The sequence below is a fragment of the Triticum dicoccoides genome, chromosome 5A (genome assembly GCF_002162155.2).
Source record: "Triticum dicoccoides isolate Atlit2015 ecotype Zavitan chromosome 5A, WEW_v2.0, whole genome shotgun sequence".
In the NCBI taxonomy this organism is placed as follows: Eukaryota; Viridiplantae; Streptophyta; class Magnoliopsida; order Poales; family Poaceae; genus Triticum; species Triticum dicoccoides.
The window spans coordinates 325,769,816-325,791,571 of record NC_041388.1 but is presented as its reverse complement, the minus strand read 5'-3'; positions in this window follow the sequence as shown (position 1 = coordinate 325,791,571).

Here is a 21,756-nt window from a genome sequence, read left to right as displayed (position 1 = left end):
CTTCTTGCATAGCTTGAATCCATTCAAGTTCCATGAAGGCTTCATCAACTTTCTTGGGTTCAGATATTGAGACGAATGCAAAGTGCCCACAGAAATTTGCTAGTTGTGTTGCCCTTGAACGAGTGAGTGGACCAGGTGCATTGATGCTATCAATTATCTTCTCAATATGTACTTCATTTGCAACACGGGGATGAACTGGACGAAGATTTTGCTCTTGCTGATCATTTTCATTGTTTGAAGGATTGTCTTCAGGCTGAGCATTGTTTTCAGGTTGATCAAGTGCAGAGATGATAAGTTCCTCTTCAGGATGTACTTCAAATGGTATGATTTCTCCAGTTCCCATAAGCTTGATGGATTCACTCGGTGGAATTTCATCTAGCACATTTGGCAGGTGCTCTCTTTGTGAGCCGTTAGTCTCATCGACCCGCACATCCACAGTTTCAACCACTTTATAGTGAAAGAGGTTGAAGACTCTGTAGGAGTGTGAATCCTTTTCGTAACCAAGCATAAAACCTTCATGTGCTTTCGGTGCAAATTTTGAAGTGTGATGTGGATCCTTGATCCAGCACCTGCCACCAAATACTCTGAAGTAACTGACATTGGCTTCTTACCAGTGAGGAGTTCATAGGATGTTTTGTTCAGAAGCTTGAGAAGATAAGCACGGTTGATGACATGGCATGCAGTATCAATGGCTTCAGGCCAGAACTTCCTTGGAGTCCTGTATTCATCGAGCATCGTCCGAGACATCTCAATGAGTGTTCGGTTCTTGCGTTCCACGATGCCATTCTGCTGCGGCATGTATGGAGCTGAGAACTCATGAGTGATGCCCAAAGTATCAAGATAAGTGTCGAGGCCAGTGTTCTTGAATTCAGTGCCATTATCACTTCTGATGTGCTTGATATTGAGGCCATAGTTGTTCATGGCTCGATTGGCAAAGCGTCTGAAGACATCCTACACTTCAGTCTTGTAGAGGATTATATGCACCCATGTATATCTTGAATAATCATCAACAATGACGAAGCCATACAGACAAGCAGTAGTATTAAGAGTTGAGTAGTGAGTAGGTCCGAAGAGGTCCATGTGTAGCAGTTCGAAGGGTTGAGTCGTTGTCATGATTGTCTTCGAGGGTTGCTTGGCCCTTGTCATCTTTCCTGCTTCGCAGGCACCGCATAAGTGATCCTTCTTGAACTTGACGCCCTCGATGCCTATGACGTGCTTCTTATTTGCAAGAGTGTGAAAGTTCCTCATGCCAGCATGCCCTAGCCTTCGATGCCAGAGCCAGCATTCTGAAGCTTTTGCAAGAAGACATACGGCAAGCTGTGGTCCGGCTGAGAAATCTACCATGTACAAATCATCTTTCCGATACCCTTCAAAGACTAGAGACTTGTCAGATTCCATTAGAACTAGGCAACGCTATTTCCCAAATATCACAATCATGTTCAAATCGCAAAGCATTGAGATGGACATTAAGTTAAAGCCAAGGGATTCAACAAGCATCACTTTATCCATGTGCTGATCCTTTGAGATTGCAACTCTACCTAGACCCAATACCTTAGTTTTACCAGTATCAGCAAATGTGATGTGACTTTTGTCAGATGGACGTAGAGTTGAGTCCATGAGAAGACTACGCTTGCCAGTCATGTCATTAGTACATCCACTATCAATAATCCATTCTGAGGCAGCTGGTGTCATACCCTACAGTGCAGTTGGGGGATAGGCTTCACGAAGAGAATTGTGAAGCATAAACATTTGACGAGAAGTGGATTATGAAAGCTTAGATCGAGGTTAGGACTGATAGAGCAAGTAGCAAGCGACTCAGGAACAAAATACATAATAAGACCATTTGGGCATTTGATCTTGCACCCTACAAGATGTTTAAGGTCCCCAGCAATAGCTTCAGATGCATTTGATTTTCGGCTAGAGACCTTTCCCTGCAAAAGAGAGTTAAGCTTTCTTAGCCACCCACATCTTCAAGGGTGGCTTCGAAGCAATGAGTCTAAGTGCTGCATCTGAGAACTTTGGCTTTGGAGCCTAGCAAATAGTCTTGCAGGTGGACAATAGTACTAATAAGAATAAGCAGAGTAGTTATGGGTCTTATGAACATGGCGGTTTGAAAGTGCAACTATCCCTAGGTGGTTTTGGTAATTCATAACAACATATAGCTCATTGAGCTAATGCTATTCCAAGATGACTATTTCAGGAAAGCTCAATGATTGGCATGGCATGGATGTGAAAGTGGAACCCTCAAAATGCTAAGGACAAAGGATTGGCTCAAGCTCAAAAGCTCAAGACTCTTCATTTTATATTTTAGTGATCCAAGATCACATTGAGTCTTTAGGAAAAGCCAATACTATCAAGGAGGGATGAGGTGTTGCTTAATGAGCCTCTTGCTTCATGTGCTTAGTGATATGATCCAAAACCCTCAACTACTTTCCCATATCCACATATGACCTAAACCCTAAGCCAAACTCGGTCCTACCGATTCTTTCTATTCGGCGCCACCGAGTTTCACTTGTCATAAGCCACTGCCAAACCCTAGCAATTCGGTTCTACCGATAGGGATCTCGGTCTCACCGAGATGGGATTGCAAACTCTCTGTTTCCCTTTCATAACTTTTCGGTCTCATCGAAAGAGCGAATCGGTCCCACTGAGATTGCAATGTAAACTCTTTGTTTCCCTTTTGTAACTTTTCGGTCTCACCGAAAGAGCAAATCGGTCCCACCGAGTTTGCCTAACCAACTCTCTGGTTAGCTTATTACCAAACTCGGTCTCACCGAGTTTGTCTAATCGGTCTCACCGAGATTACGTTATGCCCAAACCCTAACCATATCGGTCCTACCGAGTTGCATGTCAGTCCCACCGAAAATCTCTAACGGTCACTAGGTTTACCTTTTCGGTCCGACTGAGTTTGTTGATTCGGTCCCAACGAGATTGGAAAACTGTGTGTAACGGTTGGATTTTGTGTGGAGGCTATATATACCCCTCCACCTCCTCTTCATTCGTGGAGAGAGCCATCAGAACACATACACAATTCCAACTCATATGTTCTGAGAGAGAACCACCTACTCATGTGTTAAGACCAAGATATTCCATTCCTACCATATGAATCTTGATCTCTAGCTTTCCCCAAGTTGCTTTCCACTCAAACCTTCTTTCCACCAGATCCAAATCCTATGAGAGAGAGTTGAGTGTTGGGGAGACTATCATTTGAAGCACAAGAGCAAGGAGTTCATTACCTACACACCATTTGTTACTTCCTGGAGAGTGGTGTCTCCTAGATTGGCTAGGTGTTACTTGGGAGCCTCCGACAAGATTGTGGAGTTGAACCAAGGAGTTTGTAAGGGCAAGGAGATCGCCTACTTCGTGAAGATCTACCACTAGTGAGGCAAGTCCTTCGTGGGTGATGGCCATGGTGGGATAGACAAGGTTGCTTCTTTGTGGACCCTTCGTGGGTGGTTGCTTCTTCGTGGACCCTTCGTGGGTGGAGCCCTCCGTGGACTCGCGCAACCATTACCCTTCGTGGGTGTAGCCCTCCGTGGACTTGCGCAACCGTTACCCTTCATGGGTGGAGACCTCCGTGGACTCGCACAACCGTTACCCTTCGTGGGTTGAAGTCTCCATCAACGTGGATGTAGGATAGCACCACCTATACGAACCACGGGAAAAACATCCGTGTCTCCAACTGCGTTTGAATTCTCCAAACCCTTCCCTTTACATTCTTGCAAGTTGCATGCTTTACTTTCCGCTGCCAATATACTCGTTGCATGCTTGCTTGAATTGTGTGATGATTGCTTGACTTGTCCTACAATAGCTAAAATCTGCCAAGAACTAAAATTGGGAAAAGGTTAAGTTTTTATTTGGTCAAGTAGTCTAATCACCCCCCCTCTAGACATACTTTCGATCCTACAAGTGGTATCAGAGCTTTGGTCTCCATTTGCTTTGATCTCCATAGCTTTTGGTGGTCATAGCCTTGGTTTCACAACCTAGGAGAGTATGGCGTCTAGCGAGGGAAATTATCACCGTAGAGGTCCTTACTTTGATGGTACTAATTTTGCTAGTTGGAAGCATAAAATGAAAATGCATATTCTTGGACATAACCCCTCCGTTTGGGCTATTGTGTGTGTTGGTTTCCAAGGTGACTTCTTTGATGGGAAAGAACCAAACCGTGAAGCTACCGCAGATGAGTTGAAGATGTTGCAATACAATGCTCAAGCTTGTGATATTCTCTTCAACGGATTGTGCCCCGAAGAATTCAACAAAATCAGTCGTCTTGAGAATGCAAAGGAAATTTGGGACACTTTGATTGATATGCATGAAGGTACCGACTCCGTCAAGGAATCCAAGTTGGATGTGCTTCAAAGTCAACTTGACAAGTTCAAAATGAAGGATGATGAAGGTGTCGCTGAAATGTACTCTAGGCTTGCTCTCATCACAAATGAGATTGCTGGCTTAGGAAGTGAAGAGATGACCGATAGATTCATCATCAAGAAGATTCTAAGAGCCTTGGATGGAAAATATGATACCGTGTGCACATTGATCCAAATGATGCCCAATTACAAAGATCTCAAGCCAACGGAGGTGATTGGAAGAATTGTTGCTCATGAGATGTCACTTAAGGATAAAGAGGAACTTCACAACAAATCAAGTGGTGCCTACAAAGCCTCATGTGAAGCCCCTACATCATCAAGTGAGAAACAAAACTTCAATGAAGAATTGAGCTTAATGGTGAAGAACTTCAACAAGTTCTACAAGAGTAGAAGCAAAGATAGAAGCTTCAAGTCAAGGTCCTACAATGACAAAAGATCTTCTAGTCGAGAGCGAAACTGCTACAGTTGTGGAAGACCCGGACACTATTCCAATGAGTGTACGGCTCCCTACAAGACAAGAGAAGATTCTCCAAAAAGAAGAAGCAAAAAATCACCACCAAGAGAGAGAAGGAGTAGAGATGATCGTTATGAACGAAGATACTCACGGAGAAGCAAGGATTCGGAAAGGAAGGAAAAATCATCAAGGAGCTACACAAAACGAAGACATCAAGCTCATGTTGGTGAATGGGTATCCGGCTCCGACTCCGACAGCCACTCCGAGAGAAGTTATCACTCCGACTCCGAAGATACTCAAGATGAAGGTGTTGCCGGTCTAGCACTTGTGTCAACCAACTCCTACGACATATTTGACTCACCAAATGAATGAATTGGAAGATGCTTCATGGACAAAGGTCCTAAGGTAACACACCCGAGTATGTTGATTTCAATAGTGATGAAGATGACTTGTTAGGTGATGATTTGCTTGTTGACAACTCTAGTGATGAATACTATGATGAAACATCAATTAATCATGCTAATCAAGATAAAACGAATGACAATGATAAGGAGAAGATTGAGGCTCTAACTAAAGAACTAAACACTCTTAAGTTAGCTCATGAAACTATCTTCGAAGATCATCGAGAACTTTTAAGAGCTCATGAGAAATTACGCTTTGAAAAGCTCAATCTTGAGCAAGAGCATGAGTTCTTAAAAGCAATCAATGATGATCTCCTCAAGAAAAGTTCTTCTTACATTGCCAAGCGTTTACTCTTATCCACTTAGATGCCTCAAGTCAAGTCTAGTAACAAGAACAAGAAAGATTCTTCCTCTAGCAGTAACAATGATCATGCTAAATCCAATATTGTTGCTTCTAGTAGTTCTCTTGATTCCACCAATGATTCTCTTAGCCAAGTTACACTTGAGCAAGAAAATAGCTTATTGAAGGGAATTATAGAGAAAGGAGTGTACAAAAGCCTTGCCGGGAGTAAGCAATTCGAGGAAATTGTGCGCAAGCAAGGAATGCACCGGAAGAATCAAGGTGTTGGTTTTGAACGAAAGTTCAATGCCAATGGAGTTGAGTGGGAAGAAGATCAATACCCCAAGACAAAGTTTGTTCCTCAACAAGAGAAGTGTGATACTTCTTTCAAGGGGACACAAGCTCAAGATGATCTTCCACCACAAGACTACAAGCAAAAAGGCAAGGACAAGCTTCAAGAGGAAATTGATGCATTTGAAGAAGCTCCTAAGACCTTAGTCAAGTGGGTTCCCAAGACTACTTCAAGTTCCACTTCATCAAGTACGACTACAACTCCAAGGATTCCCATCAAGATAGTGTGGATCCAAAAGAAGAAGAACTAGAGAGTTCTTGAGGGTGACTCCGCCAACATACTTCACTCTTATCATTTTGGCAAGAACAAGTGCAATCAACTTCCACATCTTGCACTAGTTCAAGGAGTCACAAACCCTCTTGTTGGTAAGACAAGGGACAAGGTAACCTAAAAGTTTTCATGGACATCATCTTGTGTGTGCATCACTCTATGTCTATGGATATCCTTGTTTGTTCCTTGTGGGACTAACCCATGTAGGTACTGAAAGTGCAATTCACTCAAATGGATAGCTCCAAGTGATCTACATCAACATTGAGCATCCACATCTTCAACATCTACATGAAGTCATCATCGACAAAACCCGAGGTTAGTTCATCCCTCTAAGGGGGGATATCACATCTAGGGGGAGCTTTACTCTAAGACTTGAGCTAAAGCAACTCTAAAGATGTGAACACAACAATGCTTTATGTAAAAGTGGTAACCCCACTTGAGCTTAAACGATGAGTATGACCTATGATCAAGTGTTCTCACTTGACTCCTAAGTCAATATACTCATATATAGATGACCTTGTCATCGCAAATTGCTTGATAGATGCTAGAATTGGTTGTGCATGCCTTGTCACATATTTCATTTGCCATCTTATTGTGTGAGCATGCTGGTTGCATATTTTACTCATTCGAGGACATCCATTTGTTGTTTTGATTGTTTGGTTTTATTTCCTTTTGCCAAGTGGATGGACAAGAATGCCTAAGAACCTTCTCTAGCTATCTATGCTTTTCTCGTCTCAAACTCTATTCATGCTACATCACAAAATTTGATCAAGTTAGATTCGAACCACTCTGTGTGAGGAGCGCTCGGAGTCCCCGATTCGTCATAGACTTAAACTTCCAAAACCTCTTTATGATTCTCGGTCTGACCGATACCCTACTTTCGGTCTTACCAAGATCATTAAGTTGATCTAGGTTTTCGATCTCGGGGCAACCGATTTGAACCATTCGGTCACACCGAGTTGCAACAACTGTATACAGTTTTGCATCTCGGTGCCACCGAGTTGTTCCACTCGGTCACACGGACAGGGTCGGGCTATATATAGTCACGGGCAAAAATTTGGAAATTTCTTCGAACCCCTTCGCCCGCGCGATAGCCTGCTCTGCCAACTTGGTCTCCGGATCGTCTCCTCGCCGCCAGCCACCTCCAGTCGCTGGTCTCCGTCGCCGTCAACGGAAATTCAACCCCGCCGTTGCCGCCGTAGCGAGTCTCCGTCGAACTAGGGTATGGACTCGATCTTTGTGCTATTCCCCAATCCGATTCTTAGCACATTGTGATCATCATGATTCTTGCCACGTTTGTTCAAGTTCTATCCAGTCAATGAACTCGTAGATTAGGTTTAATTCGAAAATTTTAGGGTTAGGTTTGCGCCGAAACCATCTCGGACCCACCGAGCTGAAAAACTCTGTGAAACCCTGTTGACACCTGATTTTGGCACAATGCAGAATGCAATGGAGATGGCCTCAAATGACAAAATATTCTAAATGAGAAATTTCACATTGCCGAGTGGAACAACTTTGATATTTGGACCATAATCATTCGACATCATATCAAAGACCAAAACTACACTCAGATTGTCATGTTTAGGTGTTTTGAGTGCTTTTTGGTCAAGCACGCCTCTAGGACAATCTCGGATGAAGGAATGCTCTACATGAATTGTCTTCGTCTCGTCGAATCGGTCGATTTTGATATAAAAATCATCTCAATCCGAGTTCGTATGCAAAAGTTAGAGCTATCTAGATGCAGCCCTGTCAAGAGGCGAAATATGACGCGGAAGACCAGACATGTCTTGGCAAGTGTCTGATGTAATGCGTGAGTGTTTTGGCCCAGAAGATGGCCTCGAATCGGAAAACGTTCAACACAAAAGTTTTTCGTCTCGTCAAAACGGTCAACTTTGCTTTTGGACACATTTTCATCCGAGGTCGTTTACTGCCTCAAAAACCTTGCCGGGGAAAGCTTGCCGCCGTGAATAGTAACCTTGCCGAGGAAAGCTTGCCGCCGTGAACAGTAACCTTGCCGGGGAAAGCTTGCCGCCGTGAACAGTAACCTTGCCGGGGGAGAGCTTGCCGCTGTGAACAGTAACCTGCCGGGGAAAGCTTGCCGCCGTGAACAGCAACCTTGCCGGGAAAGCTTGCTGCCGTGAACAGTAGAAACTGTCGAGGCCAATCCGACCAGATGCTGAAGATGGGCTCAAATACTTATATGATATTTGAACCGTCTCCATCGGAAGTCATATGCAGATTCCACAGCCCACGCAAGGAGCAAGACAGAAGATTGGACCAGATTCGGGCTGAATCCGAGTGGGACCAGAACTAGGATTCTAGGACGTGAATTGATGTAATTTTCTTGTAAGGAAAGCCTAGGTAAATCCTTTGCTTGTACGGGGAGTCCAGCCGCCTCTTATATATGTTAGGGGTGACGGCCGATTGAACAACACACAATCGATCAAATCAATCTACTACTTTTTTGTGTTCATCTACTTTTATCCCTTACCCTTGTATCTTTCTTTCTCGTTCTTCGTTCATTCTTCGCATTGGAGGGCAGCGATCCTCGAGGCTCTAGGGGCGAGCGAATTGACCTAGGGCAGCCCATAGCCGCCGCAATCCCTGACGGGGTCCCTCCCGGGTGCGTGGGGTTTCGGGTCTGCAAAAGCGCCCGCCGACTGTCCTGCGTATCGCGCTGTCGGTCAGGTCTCCTTCGACGTGAGCTGCGGTGCATCACCCCCGGCATCGAGGGTACACGTGACGTGTTCGTGTGTCAACACACTTTTTGGCGACTCCGCTGGGGACCGAAGCTTTGAACGGTCTCCAGCCCGTTCTTGCTACGAAGAGATCGTCATCTAGGGTTTGCAATCTACAAAGGTAATATGAATACCCAATTCACATATGTAGATGCAAATAATGCATATGTTGTTGCTAGATCATCTAATGAGAATAATGTATCGGCTAGCCCTAGCTTTATCAATATTATATCTAATTCTGTGCAAGGACCGATGCAACAAAATCTCCATGATTCTACTTCATATAATTTTAGCGACATGCAAGATATGTATCCCAACTCCCATGCATCGGCAACCCCAAAAATTTATATGCCGATGAATAACATGATGAGTTTGGACAATCAAGTTGAAACACCTCTTGTAGGAACTTCCAATATCATGCGACAAACTGTTTCACCTTTTTATTCATCAGCAACTAATTTGCAATATACTAGTTCAACCATGCCGATGGATGGGAGAATCGGCCATGCTACTACTAGCTATTCGGCCAATTACTCTCAACCATCATATGCTACACCCCATCTCAGTAATTTTTCAGCACCATACACAACTGTAGATGTTCATAATTCGGCTTCACACCTTCCTGGTCATAGCCGAATAAATGTAAATTTTACAGGAGAGGTTGTGCCCAATATTGTAGAAGATGAGGTAGCAGTGGCTGCATTGAAGAGTTTAGCCCAAAATAAGAGGATTAGTGCTCTTTGCCTTGAACAACATGAAAAGGGGCTATTTCCTGATTATGCCGCAATAAAAGCTAGAGTTTTGCAAGAAGATGAATCTTTGCCCGTTGATAAGATTGGTGAGCAAAAATATGGCTTTACAACAATGCATATGCCTTCACCTAGTACTACATCATATTATACAGCCCCTACACAATTGCAAAGTTTCGGCAACACCCATGTGCCATTGCCGAAAGGATCTAAAAGCATTGGGGGGCAATCGTATCCGAAGTGGGCTGAAATTGAGAAAAAGATTAAAGCCAATTTTGCCGCCTGCCGCCAGAAACAAAAAGAAACAGAATTGGCTCAAGTGAAAGAAACATTGCCAATTGGTAGAAGCAAGGTAAAGAAAGATGATTCAGAACATGAAAGTGCTCCAGTTAAAAGAGCCGAATCAAGAAGTATATATTCTGAATCCATCAAATGCAAAGAGGCAAGCGTTATTGAGAAAGGGCATGGCAAGCCTAGCAAAGCGACCATACTTGATTTTTCCAAAGTTAATGGAACCTACTTCCTGCCCTATGAGTTTCATGCCAGAGAAATTGATGAACTTCAAGGACAAGAACAATTAGCCGAATAAAGTTTGGCCGACAATTTTTTTCAATATAATGATGCACGGAATCAAGAAAAAGATGATGAAGAGGCGTTGGGGAGCCATCCAAAGGCGGAGCAAGATATTGTTCAAGTCACACCACCATCGTGCTCTCCCAACATATTTGAAGAGGTATGTTTAGCAAGTAATTTACCTATTTTCAGATTTGGTCAGGACTTTATTGTTGATGCATCTATTAGAAAAATCCTCATAAGTAATTTTGAAAGACCAATGAAGAAGGGTAATTTACTTGCTAGCAATAAAGTTGTTATTGAGCATATCGGTCAACCCATTACGCCATTTATAAAGACCGGTAGTGACTTATTATTACAGCCAAAGCTTTCCCCGTTGCTTTATCTAAAATTCATATCTATTTGGGTAGCTTTGCTTATTTCATACTTGGCTTGCACTTGGTCTCAATTGAGACATGTGTGTTCTAACTATTTTCGTTTTAGAAATTTAAAGCCAAGATTAAATTCTGTTGAGAAAATCGATGCTAGTATAATATCTTACCCAAAGACATCGGAGATAGAGTGCAAAACACAATGCATAGCCGAATGGTGTGATGCAAAATCTGAACCATTCGTTTGCTTAATTCCAAAGCCGTTCTCACAGCAAGATTGGCTAGAAAACAAGAAGTATACCTTCAATTCAAGCATGTGTGATCAAATATTTGATTTGTTGCTGAAAAATAATTACATTAAAATTCTTGATCACCATGTTAAGCCATCAATCCAAGGACGAATGTATTGTAAGTTGCATGATTCGTCCAAGCATAATTTTGAGGATTGCAACATGTTTCGTCAAATAGTTAAATCGGCCATTGAAAAAGGACGATTGAAGTTTGTTGAAACACCAAGAGATGACCAGTCTATTCCGATTGGTCCCGATGGCAAAAAGTTTTTGCATCGGCTGCTTCAAGCCGATCCATTTAAAGAGAAGGTAAAAACTGCAGGTGATGGGATCAAGCTTTCAAGTAAAGAAATTGTTGAAGAGCATAATGAACATAATCTTGAGGGTGAGAATTCCATCGAAGCTACAATGGAGACGCCAAGGACTGGGGGGCAGCAAGCAAATCCAACGATCGATGAAAGCAAACCAAAAGAAAATAAAGGCCGAAATAAGCGCAAGTGTAAAAGATCAAAAATCACCTTTGCTGAACTATTGGAGAAATATCAAAAGAAGAGTGAAGAGAAGAATGCTTATCGGCCCAATCAGGCAAAGAAACCAAGATCACCCCCAAGGCGCAAATATGAGGATCGGTATTGGCAAAATGAGAATTTTAATGCAACATATTCATATCCTTATTTTGGGCCGCCAATGCCAATGCCGTGGATGCCTCCCTATGCTCATACAGATCCATATCCATCATGGGACATGTATGATACAAGGGCACATTCTCCATCTTATTTTAGATCATCTCACCAATATTATGCAGCTCCGAGAAGATCAATATCTGAACAATCACATGTTAAAGACCGTTTCAATCATAAGGAATCGGTCCAGAGCTCAAGGATGAAGAAAGGGGTGGTCAAGCAAGTCTACCGCATGAAAAGAGATGGCCGTAAGTGTGCTACTGCAGATTTGATCTCAAATAATAAAGAGCCAATTAAAGTGTTGACATTGGCTACAAAAGGCAATGGGACGAAGCAACCAATTATTGAGAGTCAAAGTGCCAAATCTGAAGAAAAAAAGTTGAGAGTGCACAAGGTCAAGAAGGAATTGCCATTGGTCAAAACAGAATCACAGCCGAGATGCCCACTCGGCTTATCATATTGGCAAAAGAGGGAATTACACAAACTTAGTGCACAAGAACTTGAAGAAAGGAACATGGCATGGGTTCCCAAAGGAAGTGCTCAAAATAAGAATTATGTGCAAGCCTCCATTACAAGAAGTACGGCAAAAGTGAAGAAGGAAAAGAGTAAAAACTATGAAGGACCAAGCCAAAGGTTTCAACATCTTTGGTCTACACATTATCCATATTCTTCAACTATACCGTTAACGCCTATGCCATGGAATTAGTCATCGGGTATGATTGGTAACCCTTGATGGGCTTATTTTAATACATGGATGCAATATAATTTCTTACGTCATGAGAGGGTGTTACCAAGTCACTATACATTTGATTAGCTACAAGTTTATTGCTGATTCAAAGGGCCGAAATACTTGATTTGTCATTTCGTTTGTTTATTTCGGCTATATGTGCTTTGAACGAAGTTTACATGGTAATGGCCGATATTTATCTATCGTCCTAAGAGTATGTCAATGCATGGCCGGTGTAGTATTCTAACATCGTCCTTAGTTTGATTAAAGAGCGAGACAAGGTATACATTTATTGAGAAACTATGTCGATGCTTATATTATGCTTGCACAAAATTGAGACATTATTTAGTGCGGAGTGCTTGTATAGTAGCTTGTCAAACCGATGTCATTAAATACATGTTGCTTAGGCCAATTCTTAGTGGTAGAATTGGCAAGTGGGCTTATGCTTTGATTGAATATGATTTGGCTTATGAATCTCTAAAATCCATGAAAGGCCAAATCATTGCTAAATTTATTGTTGAACATCGGATTGATGACAAGTATGACATTGATATAAACCTTGTCTCATTAGTACCGTGGAGATTATATTTTGATGGTTCAGTTTGTAGCAATGGCCAAGGTGTTGGTATTGTTTACATATCTCCTCATGGTGCTGTTTTTGAAGCCTCATGCCTCTTGGAATATTTTTGCACAAACAATCAGGCCGAATATGAAGCATTGTTATTCGGCCTAGAGATGTTACTTGATATAGGTGTTACATATATTGAGGCTTATGGTGATTCGTTACTAGTGGTGCAGCAAATATCCAAAGTCTTTCAGTGTTTGGACGAATCACTTAATGTTTATCTTGATAAATGTCTAGATATAATCTCTACTTTGGATTGTTTTAGCATTGCACATATATCTAGACATGACAACTGGAAAGCAAATGAGTTGGCACAGCAAGCATCTGGATTCCATGTTGATCATGGCATGTTTCATATTTCTCAAAGTCCGATGTCTTGTCTTACCAGTATAGAAGAGGCCGAACCAGAACCCACTGATTCGGTCATTAAAAAAAATCTAGTGCAGGTGACAATTCCGACTGGAGGAAGCCCATTGTGGCTTACTTACGTAATCCGAGTGAAAGGGTGGACAGGGCTGTTCGGCGTATGGCTTTTAGATATACTATGAGGGATGATGATCTTTATCGCCGAACAGTTGATGATGTTATCTTAAAGTGCTTGGATGAGGACCAAGCAAGAGTTGCTATGGGAGAGGTACGTGAAGGCATTTGTGGTACTCACCAGTCGGCTCCCAAGATGAAATGGTTATTATGACGTGCTGGGTTTTATTGGCCGACCATGATTAATGATTGCTTCAGATATTATAAAGGGTGCGAAGCTTGTCAAAAATTTGGTGATATTCAGTTGGCTCCTGCTGCTATGTTACATCCCATTATCAAGCCGTGGCCTTTCAAAGGATGGGGGTTTAGACTTTATTGGACAAATTCATCCGTCTTCCTCAAAGGGGCATCGGTTCGTATTGGTGGTAACCGATTATTTCACTATATGGTCTGAAGCAGTACCTCTCAAGAACATGGCACATACGGAGGTGATAAAATTCATAACCGAGCACATTATTCATAGATTCGGCATTCCTCAAACATTGACTACAGATCAAGGCTCCTCTTTCATGTCACACCAAGTTAGAGAATTTGTCGAATCTTATAACATAAAATTGCTCAATTCATCTCCATATTATGCCCAAGCCAATGGACAAGCTGAGTCTAGCAATAAAATTTTAATCAAGCTCATCAAGAAGAAGGTTGAGGATAATCCAAGGAGATGGCATGAGTTGTTGTCTGAAGCTTTGTGGGCACATAGGATCTCAAGGCATGGTGCTACGAAGGTAACTCCATATGAGCTAGTATATGGTCAAGAGGCTGTTTTACCGGTGGAGGTAAATTTGAATGCTTTGAGAATAGCCAAGCAAAATGATTTATCGGCTGTAGACTGTTATAACTTAATGATGGATAACATTGACGAAGTTGCCGATAAAAGTTTGGTTGCTTTGAAGGCCATAGAGAGAGACAAGTTAAGGGTGGCAAGAGCTTACAATAAGAAAGTCAAGTTGAAGAATTTTCAAGTTGGTGATCTCATCTGGAAAGTGATTCTACCGATTGGTTCAAGAGATAGAAAATTCGGGAAGTGGTCTCCAAGTTGGGAAGGTCCTTTTAGGATTACAAGAGTTGTTCCCGGAAATTCATATTTGGTGGAATCAATACAGGGGGCATTGTTACCTCGAGCTCTCAATGGCAAATATTTGAAGAAGTACCACCCGAGTGTGTGGTAGGAAGCCTAAGTAGAGGATGGCCGATATACGATTATCGCCCTTAGCACAAACATGGCCGATACATAATTATCGCCCTGAGAAGAATAGATGGTCGATGGAGTGTTGACATCGTCCTTAGAACAAACATGGTGCAAATTATTTTTCGGCATGCAAGCTTTGCCGAAAAACAGGGGGGCCTGTGTTGACACCTGATTTTGGCACAATGCAGAATGAGAAATTTCACATTGCCGAGTGGAACAACTTTGATATTTGGACCATAATCATTCGACATCATATCAAAGACCAAAACTACACTCAGATTGTCATGTTTAGGTGTTCTGAGTGCTTTTTGGTCAAGTACGCCTCCAGGACAATCTCGGATGAAGGAATGCTCTACATGAATTATCTTCGTCTCGTCGAATCGGTCGATTTTGATATAAAAATCATCTCAATCCGAGTTTGTATGCAAAAGTTAGAGCTATCTAGATGCAGCCCTGTCAAGAGGCGAAATATGACGCGGAAGACCAGACATGTCTTGGCAAGTGTCTGATGTAATGCGTGAGTGTTTTGGCCCAGAAGATGGCCTCGAATCGGAAAACGTTCAACACGAAAGTTTTTCGTCTCGTCAAAACGGTCAACTTTGCTTTTGGACACATTTTCATCCGAGGTTGTTTACTGCCTCAAAAACCTTGCCGGGGAAAGCTTGCCGCCGTGAACAGTAACCTTGCCGGGGAAAGCTTGCCGCCGTGAACAGTAACCTTGCCGGGGAAAGCTTGCCGCCATGAACAGTAACCTTGCCGGGGGAGAGCTTGCCGCCGTGAACAGTAACCTGCCGGGGAAAGCTTGCCGCCGTGAACAGTAACCTTGCCGGGAAAGCTTGCTGCCGTGAACAGTAGAAACTGTCGAGGCCAATCCGACCAGATGCTGAAGATGGGCTCAAATACTTATATGATATTTGAACCATCTCCATCGGAAGTCATATGCAGATTCCACAGCCCACGCAAGGAGCAAGACAGAAGATTGGACCAGATTCGGGCTGAATCCGAGTGGGACCAGAACTAGGATTCTAGGACGTGAATTGATGTAATTTTCTTGTAAGGAAAGCCTAGGTAAATCCTTTGCTTGTACGGGGAGTCCAGCCGCCTCTTATATATGTTGGGGGTGACGGCCGATTGAACAACACACAATCGATCAAATCAATCTACTACTTTTTTTGTGTTCATCTACTTTTATCCCTAACCCTTGTATCTTTCTTTCTCGTTCTTCGTTCGTTCTTCGCATTGGAGGGCAGCGACCCTCAAGGCTCTAGGGGCGAGTCTATCGACCTAGGGCAGCCCATAGCCGCTGCAATCCCTGACGGGGTCCCTCCCGGGTCCGCGGGGTTTCGGGTCTGCAAAAGCGCCCGCCGACTGTCTTGCGTATCGCGCTGTCGGTCGGGTCTCCTTCGACGTGAGCTGCGGTGCATCACCCCCGGCGTCGAGGGTAGACGTGGCGTGTTCGTGTGTCAACAAACCCTAGCAGTCTCGGTGCCACCGAACTGTGACTCGGTCTGACCGAGTTCACTAGTTTAGGTGCCAAAACTGCTTCGGTATCACCGAGTTTAGAAATCGGTAGATCCGAGATGCTTTTAGTGGGAAACTAAAACTAAGTTTTTGAATTATTCTTTTGCAAAAATCTCTGCATTTTGTGATGCTCATCCACTCTATCTCATCTATAACCTATTCACAGGGGCAGCAGTCAAAGTTTGCATCATGTCAGACCAAAGTGATAGCCAGAACTTGTCAGAGCAGCAAGTGCAGATGAGTGAGGGCACTAGTCCCTCAAGTTCCTCAGATGATGGCAGCAGGAGCACCCCTAGCAATCTGCCTAAAGCTGCCACAAGACAGAGAAAGAAGAGAACCTCAGACTCAGAAGATGAGGATTATGTGGCAGAAGAGGAAGCAATTTCCAAGAGAGTTGAGCCAGCACAGGGCATGAAACCAGGGATGAAGATCAAAAGGCCAGCAGGCAGGCAACCTATGTCAAAGGCCAGAGCTTCAACTGAGAAGCCCACTCCCATAGAGCCAGTTGCTGCTGAAGGAAAGAAAATGAAGGAAAGGGTCAAGAAGACCGTAGCCAGAGTGCTTGGAAAGGCTTCCATCATGGAAGAAGAGGAAGAAGAAGAGGTTGCTGCACCAGCACCTAAGGCACCCAAGCTAATGGGTGATGCTATCAAATCAGGGGCTACTGCATCTAAGCCCAAGAAAGCACCCAAGGCTGCATCAAAGGACAAGACAGCTCCAAAGAGAAATACGAGGAGCATACCTGCAACTGAAAAGAACAAGGCCCCAGTGCCTGAAGCTGCTGAAGAAGATGATGAAGAGCATGTTCTGAGAAAGCTCAAGCCCAAGATCCCAGACCACAATGATGCTCATCCCGTGGCTGAGGACATGAAGCTCAGAAGAGACTCAGGGCTGAGGAAGTGGAGAGAAGCAGACCCGTATGCTTCAAGGAGAAGGACTGCAGTTGACTACAGGTTTCACACCAAGGAGCAGCAAGACTTTTATGAGACAGTGCTGCTAGACAAGAAGCCAATTGTCTGTGATATGAGATGGGTTGATTGGCAATACATCAAGGACAACGAAGAGTACTACCCTGGAGTGCAGGACAGCTTCAAGGCATGTGGAGTAGAGGACTTTGTTGGGCAGAAGCTCACAAAGTGGAATGAGGAACTTATTATGCAATTCTACTCCATAGCACACTTCTATCCAGATGGTAGGATAACTTGGATGTCTGAAGGTACGAGGTACCAATCTACAGTTGCTGAATGGGCTCAGCTGATCAATGCCCCAGAAGAGCAGGAAGATGACTTGGATGTATATGCCAAGAAGAAGATAGACCACAACTCTATGTCCAACATGTACAAGGAAATTCCAAATGAAGCACTTGATACTATCAAGTTTGGCTCTGTGCATTATCTTCTGTCAGGGCTGCCAACCATTAACTGGATTCTTAGGCACACCCTATTGCCCAAGTCTGGAGATCACAAAATGATCAGGGGCCACGCGATCAACTTGCTTCATATCTTTGACGTGCCACAGAAATTCAAAGTCATGAGCCTTATGATTGAAACAATCAAGAGGACAGTAGTAGACCAGAAGAGGAGCTGTGGATATGCCCCACAGATTAAGGAGCTCATCAACTCTAAGATGGGCATGGGCATATACTTATTGGACAAGGAACACCTGCCCATCCATCCAGACTTTGAAGATAATCAAGTGGTCATGACTGAGAATGAGCCATCATCTGCCCAAGCACAAGCCAAGAAGGAGAAGGCGAGGAAGGAGAAAGCTGCCAAGATGCCTACTCAAGAGGAGGCATCTGAATATTTCCTGAAAACCAAATAAGAGCAGCTTGGTTACTTGATTGCATCCACCCTGCGGATTGAGCAAGGACTAGCCACCCTAACTCAGAACCAGGCAAGCTTAGAGAGGATCATGGAACAAAAGTTCTATGACTTGGATGTCAAAGTGACAGAGATTCAGACTGCAGTGGAGCAGCTCCAGGATGACATGCAGGAGAGGAGAGGCAAGACTACAACTGATGCCTTTGCCAGAGTGCCACGAGGTCCGAGGTCGTCTACAGTGCCAGTTGCTGACCCCAGAGCCACCACGTCTGCACCAGCTACAGCCTCAGTTCCACCAGCTGCAGCGTCCACTTCAGCCTCGACTCCGACCACATCTACAGAAGGCTTCGTCTTTGGAGTGCTCCGGACTCCACCACCACCTGAAGATCACGCCTGAGTGTCGACATAGCACTATGCATTTTCTAGGAACTTTTTGGTAACTTGTTGCCAAAGGGGAGAAAATGTATAGATCATAGGCTTCGAGAGAGAGTGTTGCTTTTATTCTATCTTGTTTTATTTGGTGGTTTTTCGAACTTTGTTTGCTTTTGTGTGAGATACTATGTCATTGCTCGTGAGACATTGATGATCATGTGTTTGATCATAAGCTACACTTAATGTTTGCTTAATATTATCATCTTATCTATCTTATGTGATCATTCACTACTCTTGGTGATGAGTGCATGTATTTCATTCTTATCATTTTAAGCGCTCCACCAAGATGTATGTGACATGGAAGAGTAACCCATGACTCTAACTCTTTGTGCATTTGCAGTCCAAAGCAAATTTTAAATATGCACAAATTTAGGGGGAGCTCTTACTTGTCACATACTTCTCAAAGCGACGATATATTTCATGCTTATTATCATTTGTCGAAGCTTTGATCTATATGTTTTCATCAATTACCAAAAAGGGGGAGATTGAAAGTGCAACTATCCCTAGGTGGTTTTGGTAATTCATAACAACATATAGCTCATTGAGGTAATGATATTCCAAGATGACTATTTCAAGAAAGCTCAATGATTGGCATGGCATGGATGTGAAAGTGGAACCCTCAAAATGCTAAGGACAAAGGATTGGCTCAAGCTCAAAAGCTCAAGACTCTTCATTTTATATTTTAGTGATCCAAGATCACATTGAGTCTTTAGGAAAAGCCAATACTATCAAGGAGGGATGAGGTGTTGCTTAATGAGCCTCTTGCTTCATGTGCTTAGTGATATGCTCCAAAACCCTCAACTACTTTCCCATATCCACATATGACCTAAACCCTAAGCCAAACTCGGTCCTACCGATTCTTTCTATCCGGCGCCACTGAGTTTCACTTTTCATAAGCCACTGCCAAACCCTAGCAATTCGGTTCTACCGATAGGGATCTCGGTCTCACCGAGATGGGATTGCAAACTCTCTGTTTCCCTTTCGTAACTTTTCAGTCTCACCGAAAGAGTGAATCGGTCCCACCGAGATTGCAATGTAAACTCTTTGTTTCCCTTTTGTAACTTTTCGGTCTCACCGAAAGAGCAAATCGGTCCCAACGAGTTTGACTGACCAACTCTCTGGTTAGCTTATTACCAAACTCGGTCTCACCGAGTTTGTGTAATCGGTCTCACCGAGATTACGTTATGCCCAAACCCTAACCATATCGGTCCTACCGAGTTGCATGTTAGTCCCACCGAAAATCTCTAACGGTCACTAGGTTTACCTTTTCGGTCCGACCGAGTTTGTTGATTCGGTCCCACCGAAATTGGAAAACTGTGTGTAACGGTTGGATTTTGTGTGGAGGCTATATATATACCCCTCCACCTCCTCTTCATTCGTGGAGAGAGCCATCAGAACACATACACAATTTCAACTCATATGTTCTGAGAGAGAACCACCTACTCATGTGTTGAGACCAAGATATTCCATTCCTACCATATGAATCTTGATCTCTAGCTTTCCCCAAGTTGCTTTCCACTCAAACCTTCTTTCCACCAGATCCAAATCCTATGAGAGAGAGTTGAGTGTTGGGGAGACTATCATTTGAAGCACAAGAGCAAGGAGTTCATTACCTACACACCATTTGTTACTTCTTGGAGAGTGGTGTCTCCTAGATTGGCTAGGTATTACTTGGGAGCCTCCGACAAGATTGTGGAGTTGAACCAAGGAGTTTGTAAGGGCAAGGAGATCACCTACTTTGTGAAGATCTACCGCTAGTGAGGCAAATCCTTCATGGGCGATGGCCATGGTGGGATAGACAAGGTTGCTTCTTCGTGGACCCTTCGTGGGTGGTTGCTTCTTTGTGGACCATTCGTGGGTGGAGCCCTCCGTGGACTCGCGCAACCATTACCCCTCGTGGGTGGAGCCCTCCGTGGACTCGCGCAACCGTTACCCTTCGTGGGTTGAAGTCTCCAGCAACGTGGATGTAGGATAGCACCACCTATCCGAACCACGGGAAAAACATCCGTGTCTCCAATTGCGTTTGAATTCTCCAAACCCTTCCCTTTACATTCTTGCAAGTTGCATGCTTTACTTTCCGCTGCCAATATACTCTTTGCATGCTTGCTTGAATTGTGTGATGATTGCTTGACTTGTCCTACAATAGCTAAAATCTGCCAAGAACTAAAATTGGGAAAAGGTTAAGTTTTTATTTGGTCAAGTAGTCTAATCACCCCCCTCTAGACATACTTTCGATCCTACAAGTGGTATCAGAGCTTTGGTCTCCATTTGCTTTGATCTCCATAGCTTTTGGTGGTCATAGCCTTGGTTTTACAACCTTGGAGAGTATGGCGTCTAGCGAGGGAAATTATCACTGTAGAGGTCCTTACTTTGATGGTACTAATTTTGCTAGTTGGAAGCATAAAACGAAAATGCATATTCTTGGACATAACCCCGCGCGTTCGGGCTATTGTGTGTGTTGGTTTGCAAGGTGACTTCTTTGATGGGAAAGAACCAAACCGTGAAGCTACCGCAGATGAGTTGAAGATGTTGCAATACGATGCTCAAGCTTGTGATATTCTCTTCAACGGATTGTGCCCCGAAGAATTCAAGAAAATCAGCTATCTTGAGAATGCAAAGGAAATTTGGGACACTTTGATTGATATGCACAAAGGTACCGACTCCGTCAAGGAATCCAAGTTGGATGTGCTTCAAAGTCAACTTGACAAGTTCAAAATGAAGGATGGTGAAGGTGTCGCTGAAATGTACTCTAGGCTTGCTCTCATCACAAATGAGATTGCCGGCTTAGGAAGTGAAGAGATGACCGATAGATTCATCATCAAGAAGATTCTAAGAGCCTTGGATGGAAAATATGATACCGTGTGCACATTGATCCAAATGATGCCCAATTACAAAGATCTCAAGCCAACAGAGGTGATTGGAAGAATTGTTGCTCATGAGATGTCACTTAAGGATAAAGAGGAACTTCACAACAAATCAATTGGTGCCTACAAAGCCTCATGTGAAGCCCCTACATCATCAAGTGAGAAACAAAACTTCAATGAAGAATTGAGCTTAATGGTGAAGAACTTCAACAAGTTCTACAAGAGTAGAAGCAAAGATAGAAGCTTCAAGTCAAGGTCCTACAATGACAAAAGATCTTCTAGTCGAGAGCGAAGCTGCTATAGTTGTGGAAGACCCGGACACTATTCCAATGAGTGCACGTCTCCCTACAAGAGAAGAGAAGATTCTCCAAAAAGAAGAAGCAAAGAATCACCACCAAGAGAGAGAAGGAGTAGAGATGATCGTTATGAACGAAGATACTCACGGAG